We start from the raw sequence: 15,620 nt of genomic DNA, 5'->3' as shown, positions 1-15,620 counted from the left end.
TTACTAAATAAATTATTTGTTATCACCGGACAACATTGAATATTCATCATCATCAAATTAAGAACTTCTCGGCATAAACAAATGAGTAACATATATTACTTCAAATAATGTAACATGCTGCCAGTAATATAATACAACAACACTAATCACCAAACGTAGTGACACAGGTTAACAAAGATATAAAAACATGTGAAACACAGGCACTCATTTCTAAAGGAATAGAATTCTAAAGCAGAGCCTTCATGTCACACAAATGGTCAGTTTACAGTCAATTCAACCCAACAGCTCAATCAACACTGTCACTACAGCAGAGGAGGGAAACATAGAATGACCAGGTTCTGGAAAAACTGAATGGACTGGCGGGAATTGGCTGACACAAATTCCTGGTGTCCTCTGAGTGAGAGAACAGCAAGGAGCCATCCTCACAAATAACAAAGGCCATTTGATCCCTAGACAGTGTATCAACAATCTTCCCACAATGGAACAAACTGCCCAAGGGGAAAATCACCGCCCCATCACTGGAAATCTCCAAGACTCTTCTTTAGACTATTTCCATTTATAAGTTTTAATTATCAGGACAGCCATCTCAGCGGCTCATGCCAACTGTGGGATGGCGGGACTGTCATATGAGGACAGGCTAACTCGGTTAGGATTATATTCATTGGAGTTTAGAAGAATGAGAAGGGATCTCATAGAAACTGACAAAATTCGGACAGGATTAGACAGGGTGGATTCAGAAAGAATGTTCCTGATGGTGGGGGAGTCCAGAACTAAAGGGCCATAGTTTGAGGATAAGGGGGAAACCTTTTAGGACTGAGGTGAGGAGAACTTTCTTCAGCTAGAGAGGTTTTAGTAACTTGAGGGGCCGGATTCTCCGGTACCCGGCAGGCGTGCCGTACTGGCGCCAAGGAGTGGCGTGAACCACTCCGGCGTCGGGCCGCCTGGAAGGTGCGGAATCCTCCACACCTTCAGGGGCTAGGCCGGCGCTGGAGTGATTGGCGCCGCGACAACAGGCGGCAAAGGGCCTCCCGCTGGCCGGCGCGAGTTGGCGCATGTGCAGGAGCGCCAGCGTGTTCCCAGAGCCATCACAACGGCCGCTCGGCTCATCCCGGGTCCGGATCCCCTTGTGCCTCCCGAGGACTCCACAGGTCTCCCTCAGAGCCACGGCCCGCCGGTACAGACCTTGTGTAATTCACGCCGACGAGACTGGCTGAAAACAGGTGGCCGCTCGGCCCATCGTGGACCGGGGGTGGCATGGCGTGATTCGCACCAGTGGCAGGGATTCTCCGGCATGGCCCCAGGCTGAATGCCGCCCATAGGCTTTAGGAAATATAACCGGACAGGAGGGTCTTTCCTACCCTCTTCTAATCTCTCCATTTTACAGATCATAAGGTTTTAAAAAAATATTTTACGGAGGCATTTCTATATTTACACATCAAACACAGCCATAAAACAAAACAAACCAACAGGGCTGCAAATAATCAAACCAACTAAAATACCCAAGAGAAGGTTTATTCAATTATTTACTAACTCCTGCTCTAGGCAGTCATTCACTCCCAGTACAATCCTTGCTGGGAAAACTAACCACACCCAGCCCATGAACATAGAATGCAGAAGGAGGCCATTCGGCCCATCGAGTCTGCACCAACCAACTTAAGCCCCATACTGCCACCCTAACCCCGTAACCCAATAACCCCATCTAACCTTTTTTGGACACTAAGGGCAATTTATCATGGCCAGTCCACCTAACCCGCACATCTTTGGACTGTGGGAGGAAACCAGAGCACCCGGAGGAAACCCACGCAGACACAGGGGAGAACGTGCAGACTCCGCACAGACAGTGACCCAGTGGGGAATCGAACCTGGGACCCTGGCGCTGTGAAGGCAGTGCTGTCAACCTGTGCTACCGTACTGCCCAAAAGTCCTATGAGTCCTACAGGGAGATCTTCCGTGCCTGGTGGGTATCGCAGGGGTTGGATTGTTTTATCAATCCCTCTTTTCAGATTATCATTTGATGTTGATAAGGTTCTGTTGTTCTTTGCTATTTTGGGGCATTGCCCCTTCCAGGAGCGGCCCCATTTAGTTTGTCCCCGAGTTTGTTTCTTTTATTATGTTAATTTGATGAACCCAATAAGACCCTACAGCAGTATTTTTCAGACGTTCTTCCAGGGACCCATTTTTACCAACCGGCCAACCTCCGGGACCCAACCCTGCTGACCTTTCCGACCCACGCCGGCCGACCTTTCCGACCCATGCCGGCCGACCTTTCTGACCCACGCCGGCCGACCTTCGCGACCCACGCCGGCCGACCTTCGCGACCCACGTCGGCCGACCTTTCCGACCCACGCCGGCCGACCTTCGCGACCCACGCCGGCCGACCTTCGCGACCCACGCCGGCCGTCCTTCGCGACCCACGCCGGCTGACCATCGCTGCCCACGCCGGCTGACCATCGCTGCCCATGCCGGCCGACCTTCGCGACCCAAGCCGGCCGACCTTCGCGACCCACGCCGGCCGACCTTCGCGACCTACGCCAGCTGACCACCGCTGCCCACGCCGGCCGACCTTCGCGACCCACGCCGGCCGTCCTTCGCGACCCACGCCGGCTGACCATCGCTGCCCACGCCGGCTGACCATCGCTGCCCACGCCGGCCGACCTTCGCGACCCACGCCGGCCGACCTTCGCGACCCACGCCGGCCGACCTTCGCGACCTACGCCAGCTGACCACCGCTGCCCACGCCGGCCGACCTTCGCGACCCACGCCGGCCGTCCTTCGCGACCCACGCCGGCCGTCCTTCGCGACCCACGCCGGCTGACCACCGCTGCCCACGCCGGCCGACCTTCGCGACCTACGCCGGCTGACCATCGCTGCCCACGCCGGCAGACCTGCAGGTCCCACCATTTTCTCTTACCTTGTTTGCTGACAAAACGGAGGCATCGCAATCGCGCCCAAAGCACGTGATGTCGAAGTTCAGGGGCCGTGACCTGCTCTCGGCCTCCCTTGAGGCAGGAAGATTACAGAGAATTTTTTTTAAAAAATCTTCTGTGTCGTGGATTGCGCATATTCGCGGGCAACAGCTGCAGCAGCGTCCAGCTTTTAACAATGCCGGCTGCGAGCGGCTTTCAAAAAGGCTGCGACCATATAAATAAATTGCGACTGCACTGCGCATGCGTGCCCGCTTATCGGTGTGCATGCACAAAATTCTGCATATGCACACCAATACGCGGGCACACTTAGGGGAGCACGGTAGCATGGTGGTTAGTGTAAATGCTTCACAGCTCCAGGGTCCCAGGTTTGATTCCCGGCTGGGTCACTGTCTGTGCGGAGTCTGCACGTCCTCCGCGTGGGTGTCCTCCGGGTGCTCCGGTTTCCTCCCACAGTCCAAAGATGTGCGGGTTAGGTGGATTGGCCATGCTAAATTGCCCGTAGTGTCCTAAAAAGTAAGGTTGAGGGGGGGTTGTTTGGGTTACGGGTATAGGGTGGATACGTGGGTTTGAGTAGGGTGATTATTGCTCGGCACAACATCGAGGGCCGAAGGGCCTGTTCTGTGCTGTACTGTTCTACATGCGCAGTGTGGCCGCATTTTTTTAACGTGGTCGCAGGCTTTTTGAAGGCTGCTCGCAGCCGACATTGTTAATAGCGGAATGCTGCTGCGGCTGTTATCCGCGAATTTGTGCAATTGGGAGCGCTGCTACGGACGGCTCCGCGACCCTCCCCACACCCGTCTGCGACCCACCCGCGGGTCGCCACCCCGACTTTGCCCTGCCCTACAGGGAGATCAACAATGGTGAATCTGTGGAATTCACTACCACAGAAAGTAGTTGAGGCCAAACCGTTGTGTAATTTCAAGAAGGAATTAGATACAGCTCTTGGGGCTAAAGGGATCGAGGGATATGGTGGGAAGGTGAGATCATGGTTACGAATTTGATGATCAGTAATGATCATAACGAATGGCAGAGCAGGCCTAAGGGAACGAGTGGCCTATACTTGCCTCAATTTTCTATGTATGTTTTCCATTGGTCTATGAGTCTGACATGACCAAAGCTGAAACCATTGCTGGATTCGCAGCAATGGGAACTTTTTTTTAAAACTTTAGAGTACCCAATTATTTTTTTTCAATTAAGGGGCAATTTAGTGTGGCCAATCCACCTACGTGCACATCTTTTGGGTTGTGGGGGTGAGACCCACGCAGACATGTGGAGGATGTGCAAACTCCAGACGGACAGTGACCCGGGGCCGGGATTGAACCCGGGTCCTCAGCGCCGTGAGGCAGCAGTTCCAGCCACTGCGTCACCGTGCTCTCCTCCCCGCAATGTGAAATTTCCAGGTCCTCGTTTTATTAAAAGGACATCAATGAACTGGGTATTTGCAAAGGCAATGCCAGAAGAGAGAGGTTAGAAGTATCAAGAGAACGGGCAGCACGGTGGCACAGTGGTTAGCATTGCCGCCTACGGCGCTGAGGACCCGGGTTCGAATCCCGGCCCTGGGTCACTGTCTGTGAGGAGTTTGCACATTCTCCCCGTGTTTGCGTGGGTTTTGCCCCCACAACCCAAAGATGTACTGGGTAGGTGGATTGGCCACGCTAAATTGCCCCTTAATTGGAAAAAATAATTGGGTACTTAAATTTAAAAATATATATATATAAAAAAAAAGAAGTATCAAGAGAGATTTGCTCTTTTCTCTAGAACAGAGAAAGCCACGGTGTGACCTGACAGTGGTTTCAAAAATGGCAAAGAGGTTTGATAAAGTAGAAACAGCAGAGGTGGATTTACAGTTAGTGGGGACATGTGCTCACCTTTATATCTGGGCCCCCCAACACACAGCTTCTCTTCCTGATAATTGACCTCTTTGAACAAACACACACACAGCTTTAGCATTAGCTTTGAAAGTTTCCTGATCGGTAATATACCTTCCATCATTTCTCCAGTTAGAGTACCTGTCGAAAAATACTTGTTTCTCTTTACCAGGGTCTGGGAATAATTTGCAAATGTAACAGTGACTATCTTAGAGGTTTCCAACAAAATCAGCCAATTTCTAATTCCTGTCATCCCATTTCTCTTCACCCTCAGGAAATGGGATTTGTGAAGATTTCTAACCTGATCCAACCTCAAACTCTTTTCTCAAATATTCCAGATTTCCTATGTTTTCTGTTTTATTTGATGTGAAATATTCTCCCATTCCCACTGGAACAGATTTTGGCCACAAGGCAATGTCTCCAGGGTAGGTTTCTTCCCTCTCAAAGAAATGGCAATATCTTGTAATTCTGATGTACGCTTCTTATTCAGCTTTTTCAGATGATGCAGCTTCACGGCGCCGAGGTCCCAGGTTCAATCCCAGCCCTGGGTCACTGTCCGTGTGGAGTTTGCACAGTCTCCCCGTGTCTACGTCCCCCACAACCCAAAACAATGTGCAGGGCAGGTGGATTGGCCATGCTAAATTTCCCCTTAATTGGAAAAAAAGAATTGGATATTCTAAATTTAAAAAAAAACTTTTTCAGATAATGTGGTATCTGTGAAAATCTAAGTCATCAGATAATTCAGCCATACTTTTGGATGAGGATCAATGTGCAGTTTGTGCATTGTTCAATATTTCAAACTTTTAAAAGTAAAATGACAAATTGTCTTTCTGTCTGGCTTTGAGCTCTTCCTCACCTTCAATTTTCTGTGTTTTTGATAGCCAAATTGATAGTCACTTCATATTGCTAAAGATACTTGTCATGATATGCACTCATGTACATAATGAGATACAGACAGGCAGTGATAGACACCCAGTACAGCCAATCAACATGCAGGACAGAACACAACCAATCACCAGGCAGAACACTAGAGATTGGTTTCCCACTATAACACACACGAGAGGCATCAGCACCCGCCTCTTTCCACTGGTGACAACTGTAGTGACAGTCAGGGTGTATATATCAGTTAGCACCTTCTACGCGTGGCTCAGAGCTAGTCTGGTCTAGTTAGTTATAGTTAGCACGCTTAGATTAGTAGAGTGTCAAACCCACAGCAAACTGTGTGCACTGCTTAACAAGTTCAATAAAGCGTATTGAACCAACGTCTAAGTTGGGTGTCTACTTTCAAGTACAACTGCATCCAGTTGCAGTCCGTGTTACCCCAGGGTGAACAACACGACAATACTAATTTTGATTTTAATGAAGTGTCTGAAAGAGCAGGTATTTGCACAGTCAACCCCACGTTTCTTTATCACCTTCAATTCAAGCTCTGCAAAAGGAGGCCATTCGGCCCATCAAGTCTGCACCGACCCTCTGAAAGAGCACCCTGTCTAGGCCCACTCCTCTGCCCCATCCCCATAACCACATCTAACCTTTGGGCACTGCAGGGCAATTTAGGTTGGCCAATCTACCTAACCTGCACGTCTTTGGACAGTGGGAGGAAACCGGAGCCCCCGGAGGAAACCCACGCAGACACGGGGAGAACGTGCAGACTCCGCACAGACGGTGACCCAGCGGGGAATTGAACCCGGGTCCCTGGCACTATGAGGCAACAGTGCTGACTACTCTGCCACTTTTCGCCAACTATGAAGCGGTGACTCTGGATTTCTTTTTTAAAAAAATAATTTTTATTAAGATTTTCACAAAATATAAACAACAAAACAATATTAACAAGACAACCATAGTAAAAACCAAAGAACAACAACCAAACACCCCCCCCCCAGCAACTACAAAAGCAAAAAAGCAAACAACAAAAAGGAAAGTGATAACACCCCCCCCTCCCCCACCCCACCCCCACCCCACCCCCCCCCCACCCCCCCCCCCCCACCCCCCCCCACCCACCCCCCCCACCCCACCCCCCCCCACCCCCCCCCCCCCACCCCCCCACCCCCCCCGGGTTGCTGCTGCTGTCGGCCTGTTTCCCTACCGTTCCGCCAGGAAGTCCAGGAAAGGCTGCCACCGCCTAAAGAACCCTTGTACTGATCCCCTCAGGGAAAATTTCACCTTCTCCAATTTGATGAACCCCGCCATGTCATTGATCCAGGCCTCCACACTTGGGGGCCTCGCATCCTTCCACTGTAGAAGAATCCTCCGCTGGGCTACTAGGGACGCAAAGGCCAGAACACCGGCCTCTTTCGCCTCCTGCACTCCCGGCTCCACTGCAACCCCAAATATCGCGAGTCCCCAGCCTGGCTCAACCCTGGAACCCACCACCCTCGACACCGTCTTTGCTACCCCCTTCCAAAACTCCCTCAACGCTGGGCACGCCCAAAACATATGGGCATGGTTCGCTGGGCTCCCCGAGCACCTGGCACACCTATCCTCGCCCCAAAGAACCTGCTCATCCTCGTCCCGGTCATATGAGCCCTATGTAGCACCTTGAACTGTATGAGGCTAAGCCTCGCACAAGAAGAGGAGGAATTCACCCTTTCCAGGGCATCTGCCCATGTCCCCTCCTCAATCTCCTCACCCAGCTCCTCTTGCGGTAACATATCCCACCTTTTAAACTCCTCCTCCATTTGCTCCCTAAAGACCCCATTAACGTCTACCCCCCTCCGCACCACCTTCCCATCTCTATCCTTCACTCCCCCAATCTCCCTGGCCGCGTCTCGCTTTCAGAGCTGGTGTGCCAGCATCCTGCTCGCCTTCTCCCCGTATTCATACACCGCCCCCTGTGCTTTCCTCCACTGAGCTTCCGCCTTTCTGGTGGTCAGTAGATCGAATCTGGCCTGAAGGCTACGCCTCTCCCCCAGCAATCCCTCCTCTGGGGCCTCCGCATATCTCCTATCCACCCTCACCATCTCCCCCACCAATCCCTCCCTTTCCCTCTGCTCTCCCCTCTCCCTATGGGTTCGGATGGAAATCAACTCCCCTCTAATCACCGCCTTCAATGCCTCCCAAACCGTCCCTACTCTGACCTCCCCGTTATCGTTGGCCTCAAGGTATCTCTTGATACACCCCCGAACCCTCTCGCCCATCTCCTCGTCTGCCAGCAGCCCCACTTCCAAGCGCCAGAGCCGGCGCTGGTCCCTCTCCTCCCCCAGCCCGAGGTCCACCCAGTGCGGGGCATGATCCGAAATGGCTATGGCAGAGTATTCGGCATCCTCCAGCCTCGAAATCAGCCCCCTGCTCAGGACAAAAAAATCGATCCTGGAATAGGCCTTATGCACGTGGGAGAAAAACGAGTAGTGACTCTGGATTTCAAGCAACACTCACTCCTCTCTTTGGTCCTCTTGCACACAGGCCCACCTCAAGTTAACCATTCGTACGGTTCAGACCACTGATTTCCTGCTCTTTCAGAATCGCCAAACAGAGTCTGATTTTGATCTGAATTGCCTGTTAAGAAATGAGCCTATCAGCAAATGCAGAGCAATCAGACTCTGATTGGATGCCCAGTGCACTGGTCAGCACAGGAGGTCAGCACAGCACAGCACAGCACATTGGTCAGGACGCTATGATCAGACCCAGGGTATTTCACTGTAAATCCACCTCTGAGATACAGAGAAAATATTTCCACTTGTAGGCGAGATGAGAACTAATGGTTCATCAATATAAGATAAGTCACTAATGAATCCGATTGGGAATTCAGGAGAAACTTTCCCCGGAGATTGGTGAGAATATGGAACTCGCTACCACTGGGAGTGGTTAGTGGTATTGAATCGGTACATTACTGGGGAAGCTGGATAAACACATGAGGGGGGAAAGTCGCACATCTTGATCGGGTGAGATGAAGGGGGGAGTGGAGGAGTGTGTGGATTTAAAAAACAGAGGGAGCAAAGGGAGATTTGGTTTTGGGGGGCAAATGGAGTGGGGTTGTGGGGGAGGGGGGAGGTTTTGGGGGGGGGGCGGAGAAGAGCCCATCCAATAAATTGCTGTAATGAGCAGATTGCGTGCAGAGAGATCAGGGGATATTGTTTGATCCCTGGAGTGAGTATTCAATATTGTGCAGTGAGGAAATGTTAACTGAATAGCGTACAGATTCACATTGATTTGTTTCTGCAGGCAGTGTAGGTTTGATGCTTTCCAGATTGTTGTTGGCTTTCAGAGACCCAGACCATCATTTTAATTTGGTTGGACAGTCTGACAGAGACAGAGACAGAGGCAATGTCTGGATTTACAGGTACAAAAGTGTCCAATGTGGTATTTGGTCACACAGCACAGCGAGACAAATCTCGAACAGGGAGAGATCGAATTAACCTCAGTACCTGACCTGAAAAGCTGGGGTGGGAGTTGGGCCAGCAGACAGAGTTATTTCCATTACTATCAAAACTCTCAGCTGGGAAGTGAATGTGTGTACATCAGAGCCCACTGCAATGTGTGTACACCTGAATAGTGAGTGAGTGTGTGTACATCAGAGCCTACTGCAATGTGTGTACACCTGAATAGTGAGTGAGTGTGTGTACATCAGAGCCCACTGCAATGTGTGTACACCTGAATAGTGAGTGAGTGTGTGTACATCAGAGCCCACTGCAATGTGTGTACACCTGAATAGTGAGTGAGTGTGTGAACATCAGAGCCCACTGCAATGTGTGTACATGTGAATAGCGAGTGTGAGTGTACATCAGAGCCCACTGCAATGTGTGTACACCTGAATAGTGAGTGAGTGTGTGTACATTAGAGCCCACTGCAATGTGTGTACATGTGAATAGCGAGTGTGAGTGTACATCAGAGCCCACTGCATTGTGTGTACACGTGAATAGTGAGTGAGTGTGTGTACATCAGAGCCCACTGCAATGTGTGTACACCTGAATAGTGAGTGAGTGTGTGTACATTAGAGCCCACTGCAATGTGTGTACATGTGAATAGCGAGTGTGAGTGTACATCAGAGCCCACTGCATTGTGTGTACACGTGAATAGTGAGTGAGTGTGTGTACATCAGAGCCCACTGCAATGTGCGTACACGTGAATAGTGAGTGTGTGTACATCAGAGCCTACTGCATTGTGTGTACACGTGAATAGCGAGTGTGAGTGTGTGTACATCAGAGCCCACTGCAATGTGTGTACACCTGAATAGTGAGTGAGTGTGTGTACATCAGAGCCTACTGCATTGTGTGTACACCTGAATAGTGAGTGAGTGTGTGTACATTAGAGCCTACTGCAATGTGTGTACATGTGAATAGCGAGTGTGAGTGTACATCAGAGCCCACTGCATTGTGTGTACACGTGAATAGTGAGTGAGTGTGTGTACATCAGAGCCCACTGCAATGTGTGTACACCTGAATAGTGAGTGAGTGTGTGTACATCAGAGCCTACTGCATTGTGTGTACACGTGAATAGCGAGTGTGTGTACATCAGAGCCCACTGCATTGTGTGTACACCTGAATAGTGAGTGAGTGAGTGAGTCTACTGCAATGCTTCCCATAGTCAAATAGCTTTGAGATACTAATAGTCGAAGATCGCACCTTGGAACAAGGGAATGGAGGTGTGGTGGGGCGGTGGGGGCGGGGCGGGGGGGGGGGGGGGGGGGGATATATTCTGCAGATTGTGGGGAGTAATTATTGCAACAAAAAAAACTTGCCCAGGAACAGCAACTCTCCTTTAAGTCTCAGGATTTTGAAAGTTCTTTCACGGATGGGGCACTGCAGTGGCAATGCCAGCATCTGTTGCCCATCCCTAATGGCCCTACTTCTGCTTGACCCTGAACTAAAATTTTGTCCTTGGGTTTGTTGCACAGGCTCAGATCACTATCCCCCAGCCCACCCTCTCTCACTGATACAGTGGGTGAGAAACAGGAAAACACCTGAATTCTTTCTTTCATTTTTCTTTCTCCCACTCTATCTCTATGGAGCATTCACTCCATAACTAATCCATCTCCCCACCCCACCCACACATCAGACTATGTCAGAGGATATTTGACAGAAGTGTTCAAGTTCACAGAGAGTGAAAATGAGTTTCCAGAAGCAAGATCAATAACCAGAAGCACACATTTGAGGTGATTGGCAATAGGTCCAGAGGCAATGCGAGGAAACATTTGTTCTTACACACAGTTGTTGTGATGTGGCACTACCAAAAGGAAAGCAAACTAAATACTCCGAGAGTGAGGAGGGTGTTCCTGGAGCGAGGAAGGGATAGAGGCGGGCTGGCGCTGCCCAACCTTCTGGGATACTATTGGGCGGCCAATGTGGCAATGGTGCGTAAATGGGTGATGGAGGGGGGAGGGGCGGCGTGGAAAAGAATGGAGATGGCGTCATGTAGAGGTATGAGCCTGGGTGCCATGGTAACGGCACCGTTGCCGCTCTACCCTAAGAGGTTTACCACGAGCCCGGTGGTGGCGGCGACCCTAAGAATCTGGGGACAGTGGAGACGGCATCGGGGGGAAACAGGGGGCTCGATGGAGGCTCCACTGGGTGGCAACCATCGGTTCATCCCGGGGAACACGGATGGGGGATTTAGGGGGTGGCAAAGGGCGGGCATCAGCAAATTGAGGGACCTGTTTATTGGCGGGAGGTTTGCGGGCCTGGGGGAACTGGAAGATAAATTTGGCCTTCCCGAGGGGAACATGTTCAGATACCTGCAGGTAAAGGCGTTTGCTAGGCAACAGGTAGAGGGATTCCCTTTGCTGCTCTCGCGGGGGACGATGGACAGAGTGCTTTCGGGGGTGTGGGTAGGAGAGGGGAAGGTGTCTGACATTTATAAGGTAATGCAGGAGGTGGAGGAGTCATCAGTGGAGGAGCTGAAGGCTAAATGGGAGGAGGAACTAGGGGAGCAGATAGAGGACGGGACTTGGGCGGATGCCTTGGAGAGGGTCAACTCTTCCTCCTCATGTACGAGGCTTAGTCTCATCCAATTTAAGGTGCTGCACCGGGCCCACATGTCCGGGACTAGGATGAGTAGGTTCTTCGGGGGTGAGGACAGGTGCACCAGATGTTCGGGGAGTCCAGCGAACCACGTCCATATGTTCTGGGCATGCCCAGCACTGGAAGAATTCTGGAAGGGGGTGGCGGGGACGGTGTCGAGGGTGGTTGGATCCAGGGTCAAACCAAGGTGGGGACTCGCGATTTTTGGAGTTGCGGTGGAGCCGGGAGTGCAGGAGGCGAAAGAGGCCGGTGTCCTGGCCTTTGCGTCCCTAGTAGCCCGTTGAAGGATTATGTTACAATGGAAGGATGCAAGGCCCCCAAGCGTGGAGACCTGGATCAGTGACATGGTGGGCTTTATAAAATTGGAAAAGGTCAAATTTGCCCTGAGAGGATCAATACAAGGGTTCTATAAACGATGGCAGCCTTTTCTGGACTTCCTGGCTCAGAGATAGGTAACTGGGTCAATAGCAGCAGCAACCGGGGGGGGGGGGGGGGGGGGGGGGGGGGCATTATTGCAGTGTTTATTCTGTAACTTTATAGTGTGTTAATTTACGTTGTTGTTAAAATGCTGGGTTGTTCATGGGGATGGGGCGAATGTATATGATTGTTAATATTATTGTTATTTTCGGTATTTTACTAAGGTGCGTCAATGTTGTATAAAATCAAAATTTCTCAATAAAAATTATTTTAAAAAAAGGAAAGCAAACTAAATAATAACTTTCAAAAGGAAATTGGATAAATACTTGAAAAGAAAATATGTTTGCATGGCTGTGGGGAAAGAGCAGTGGAGTAGGACTAATTGGACAGCTCATTCAAAGAGCTGGCACAGGAATAATGGGCTGAATGGCCTCCTTCTAAGATCAGATTGCTGTTTGTGGGGGCTTGCTGTATGCAAACCGGATGCTGGTTTTCCTGCATTGCAACAACAATTTTGTTTATCAGTGCTTCATTGGGTTTAAAAGGATCTTTGGATGTCCGAAGGTGGTGAAGGTTACTGTATATATGAAAGGACTTTCTTTTAGTCAGAGAATATTAAGCAATGAATGAGTTAACGAACATTCCCATTTTATTTCCCTGTAAGTTACGTCATTGGGTGCGGTGCTGATTTACACTAGGCAAAACCTCTTAAACCCTCCACACCCTCAGCCCTGCCTCCACCTCCAGCCAGAATGAAAACAGACACACCTTCAAACCACAACTTTAACCTTGATCAGCAAAGAACCACTTACAATTTACAGTAAAGAAATAGGTTAGGGCCCAATGGGGCTATGAATCCAAGGTCCTCACAGGTGGATATAAAGAAATCTCAAAGCATGATTTCAGAGAAAGGGGTGCTCTCCCCAGTGTCCTGGCCAATATTTTTTTTCTTATATAATAAATTTAGAGTACACAATTATTTTTTTCCAATTAAGGGGCAATTTAGCATGGCCAATCCACCTACTCTGCACATCTTGGATTGTGGGGGCGAAACCCACGCAAACACGGGGAGAATGTGCAAACTCCACACAGACAGTGACCCAGAGCCGGGGTCGAACCTGGAACCTCGGCGCCGTGAGGCAACAGGGCTAACCCACTGCGCCACCGTGCTGCCCCGTCCTGGCCAATATTTACTCCTTAATTAACATTTTTTTAAAAAAGTAATCTTTTTTTTTTAAAAGCAGCACGGTAGCATTGTGGATAGCATAAATGCTTCACAGCTCCAGGGTCCCAGGTTCGATTCCTACTTGGGTCACTGTCTGTGCGGAGTCTGCACATCCTCCCCGTGTGTGCGTGGGTTTCCTCCGGGTGCTCCGGTTTCCTCCCACAGTCCAAAGATGTGCAGGGTAGGTGGATTGGCCATGATAAATTGCCCTTAGTGTCCAAAATTGCCCTTAGTGTTGGGTGGGGTTACTGGGTTATGGGATAGGGTGGAGGTGTTGACATTGGGTAGAGTGCTCTTTCCAAGAGCCGGTGCAGACTCGATGGGCCGAATGGCCTCCTTCTGCACTGTAAATTCTATGAAATTATCCCATTGCTGTTTGTGGGAGATTTTGAAGTGTAAATTGGCAGTCCTTACTGATTGTTCCTTAAATCGTACCTGTTCCAATATCTCCCTCTTTGCTCAGTATCAATTTTCTGTCTTATTATACTCCTGCGCAATGCCTTGCGGCAATTTGCCACATTTAAGGCGCTAGATAAATGCAAGTTCATGTTAGTTTTACCATTGCGGAGGGATAAATCTGTATTGAATGGCAGAGAGAGGAGTTGAGGCAGATGGCTGGTACGATGAAAGGTCACAAAGCTAAAACAGTGACTGTTTTTGTCGACACTGAAGCTGCCCGAGTATTTCCAGCATTTTCTGTTTTTATTTCACATCTCCGGCATCTGCAGTATTTTGTTTCAGTAATAACATTCTCCCTGAGGGTCCATCCCCCAGGAGTGCCACCAAACCATTTTACCACTCTCCCCGGGATAACATGGATGAGGCAGCTCGTGGGAACACTGAAGAAGCCGGAATCTCCCTCCTTCGAGCAAATAAGAATGAGGATATTTAATTAAAGTTTAATTAAAGGTGTTTAAATTGATGAGGTGTTTTAATAGAGTTAATAAGGAGAAACCAGAGGACACCAATATAAGATAATTGGGAAAATACCCAGATAAGAATTTTGTTTGTGCTCAGTGAGTTGTGAACTGGAGCACGATAATTTTCGAAAGGAAATCAGGTGAACGTTTGAAGGGGAAGAATTTGTAGAGCTCTGAGGAATAAGCAGGAGATTGGGACTAATTGGATATCTCCATCAAAGCACTTACCTGATGGACAGAACTGCCTCTTTCTGTCTTGTCGGGTTCAATGATTCGATAACTGTACCCAACGCAGGATAATCAGATGGAAAATTCACCTCCCCCTCCTCTCGAAAGTAGCCAGCTCTGTCGCTTGCTGACGGTGCCTCTGGGCACTTTTACAGGGATCTGGTAATATCTCTAACACAAAGCCTGCCTGAGCATCCCAACTCCTGCTCCCTAGCAACAAGACTCTCACCGTGTGGCAATGGAGAGAGTTTACAGAGTGAGAGGCTGAATATTCTGGAGATTTTAATAATAATGTTATAACATAGGCAAAGGATACTTGCTAAATCTCTTCACCCTGGTGATGGAGATGCGGTTATTTTCTGTTCAAATCCCTGAGCAACGGCACAGCCCTGTACATTTTACATCATTTTTACTGATATAAGATAATTATTATCAGAATACCAGATAAAGGAAGAACTGTCTATTGATTTACTGTGATAGGAGCAGCTGGACAGAGATTTTAATGTGTGCTGATTATAGCTAAAGGGAGGGTTGATGCCTGAGGCTCTCTGGGATTGTGTCTGGTTCCATTCCATTGCAGGGATTTTAATTTCTTTCCTCCTCTCCTGAGGCAGCTGATTTTATGCTCGGGTAAAGAACCCACGGCTCTCACCATCAATTATCTCACCCAGAAATAACTTTTCATCCTGCCTGGCCTGGGCGATGAGTGTCAAATGAGAGCTTAAATTGTTGGGGCTGGTTTAGCACAGGGCTAAATCGCTGACGTTTAAAGCAGACCAAGGCAGGCCAGCAGCACGGTTCGATTCCCGCACCAGCCTCCCCGAACAGGTGCCGGAATGTGACGACTAGGGGCTTTACACAGTAACTTCATTTGAAGCCTACTCGTGACAATAAGCGATTTTCATTTCATTTCATTTCATTTCTTGGTTGGACAGAAGAAATCACAATTTTGGAGAAAATATTGAGCAACGTAACTGAAAACAAATTCTTCTTCTTCAGGTTTAATAATATCTATCATCATTTTTAAAAAATAAATTGAGAGTACCAATTAATTTTTTCCAATTAAGGGCAATTTAGCA

General features: G+C 49.4%; 1 protein-coding gene across 1 annotated transcript in view; it reads right to left on the bottom strand.

The window, feature by feature from the left end:
* Positions 1–14,560, bottom strand: part of LOC119954522 (peptidyl-prolyl cis-trans isomerase FKBP10-like) — a 102,926-nt gene extending 88,366 nt beyond the window's left edge. Inside the window, 1 exon segment of the mRNA XM_038779816.1 lies at positions 14,542–14,560. The gene's annotated coding sequence lies outside the window, so the exon portion shown is untranslated.
* Between the last annotated feature and the right edge of the window lie 1,060 nt (positions 14,561–15,620).

Source organism: Scyliorhinus canicula, chromosome 19 (assembly GCF_902713615.1).
Source record: "Scyliorhinus canicula chromosome 19, sScyCan1.1, whole genome shotgun sequence".
Taxonomy (NCBI): domain Eukaryota; kingdom Metazoa; phylum Chordata; class Chondrichthyes; order Carcharhiniformes; family Scyliorhinidae; genus Scyliorhinus; species Scyliorhinus canicula.
This window is presented reverse-complemented; position numbering and strand designations above follow the sequence as displayed.